The sequence below is a fragment of the Cupressus sempervirens genome, chromosome 7 (genome assembly GCF_028749045.1).
Source record: "Cupressus sempervirens isolate cs-2001-9-10 chromosome 7, ASM2874904v1, whole genome shotgun sequence".
Classification (NCBI taxonomy): domain Eukaryota; kingdom Viridiplantae; phylum Streptophyta; class Pinopsida; order Cupressales; family Cupressaceae; genus Cupressus; species Cupressus sempervirens.
Genome location: NC_143124.1, coordinates 200,935,457 through 200,937,395, shown reverse-complemented (window position 1 = coordinate 200,937,395; position 1,939 = coordinate 200,935,457). Strand labels below are relative to the sequence as shown.

Genomic DNA, 1,939 nt, shown 5'->3' with positions numbered 1-1,939 from the left:
CGCTTTCACATTGTTTGCTATGTGATTTTACAATACCACCACCACCACCACCACCACCTCCTCCTCCTCATTAGATATTGTCCATCAAATTCACATAATAATTTAAAATCAGATAACCTTTAATTTTCCATTAGTTGTAATGATATCCACATAAATCCATATTACTCTACCTGTAGATTATTTACCTAAAATTATATTGAAGACACGGATCTCGTCCCGCCTCCTCAGGGTATCCATTTGTGCCTTTAAGACAAACCCCATGTTGAGAGCGTCCACTGTAATTTAAATACCATCCGACAATGGTGGCAGCATTCATTTGAGTTTATTAATCCATGCACGGTGCCAATGATACAAATTAGACAACGCTTTGTCGCCTTTCTAGATATTAGTGTTGTTTTTAAATACAAATTACACCCCGTACCCAACGGGAATGAATACTTTCCCCTCACCAATGCACCATATTGTATGCACCAAGTTACTTAACATAAAATTCTTCTCCATTCATGCCTCAAATTCCGCATCTAACTATATTACCTAAGAAATTCACTATACAATTACAACAAAAGATCGAAGAACCCCAGATCTGCTAAAAAAGAAGAAGAGTTGTATAGCTCAAAAAGATGGGTGAAAGATATGAGAGGATGAGGAATAAAATCCTTCAGTACGTACCAAATTGCCAGCAAATTTTGTCTCCAGCCGGCCTGGTCATATTGGGGGCTATTCTGCTGTTAATGACGGGGCTAACTGCAATAGTTTTGGCTGTTTTGGCTCCTGTTTTGATACTTTTAAGCCCTTTATTGATACCCATTGGAGCCCTGCTGTTTGTTGCAGTTGCAGGGCTTTTTTCTGTTGGATTTTTTGGGGTGGTAGTGTATTTGGGCGTTTCATGGTTGTATAGCTATGTAAATGGCAGGAAGCCTGTTGGTTCAGATCAGATAGATTATGCATGCAAGAGGGTTGTTGATACAGCAAGCCATGTGAAAGGCTATGCTTGGGAATGTGGTGGGTATTTGCATGGGAAGCTCAGAGATGCTGCCCCTGGAGCTTAAACGAGACTTCTCTTGCATTGCAACACCCTGGTTTCGTGGATGCATGAGGGAGGTTGTGGATCTAGATTTGGATATGTCCATGTATTGTGACAGTTTGTTCATTTGTTTATGTATTTCATGAATAATCCTTATGAGCATTATTCTTATTATGGAATGGGTTCTTGCTAGAATGGGGTATCTTATGTAGGTAGCCATTGTACAGGCTTTTGATGCAATAAAGCATCGTTGCTAGTGGATCTGTTGATGATCTTGAATGTGTACCTTCTACCATGAAATGTTTTCCTCTTGGACTTTGTTTTGGAATATATTTATGTCCATGTTCTTATTGCCTTTCTAAATGAGCATTTTCAAATATCAAGCAGTTCTTTAGTGTTTATATAATTTCACATCGTTTCGTTGTGATCAGTTTTAAACACCAATCACAATAGAATTAGGATTCAAGTGTGTAGATTTTGAGTCAAATTCATTGGTCTATGTTTCATAAGTAGTGGTTTATAAAAACTCATCCCTTACGAGAATGAATGGAAAACTTAGCATTCATTACATCTAGGTGATGCTTATGGAAATGAAGCACTACTCATTAAATATAAAAGAAAATAATTATTGTGAGCCACTACTCATTAAATATAAATTAATAGATTTGACTTAAAAATTACATAGTTAATTTCTTATAGCAATATTACAATTTAACTTATTACACATTTGAAATTTTGATTTATTTGAATATAATCCCTTTCATGAAGACTCCCTTATCAGTATAACTATATAAAAAAACAAAGCTCAAACATATACACAAATAAACAGTGAAGTATGTTCAAACAAAATTGAATGACATGCCAAGAGAATGGATGTATTAAATGCTACCCTAGCCTCGACAATGGTGTTCATGT

At 36.1% G+C, this 1,939-nt stretch overlaps 1 pseudogene; it reads left to right on the top strand.

Moving 5' to 3' along the window:
- Positions 1-209: 209 nt before the first annotated feature.
- On the top strand, positions 210-1,374 carry LOC149546185 (oleosin pseudogene; annotated as a pseudogene).
- Positions 1,375-1,939: the final 565 nt, after the last annotated feature.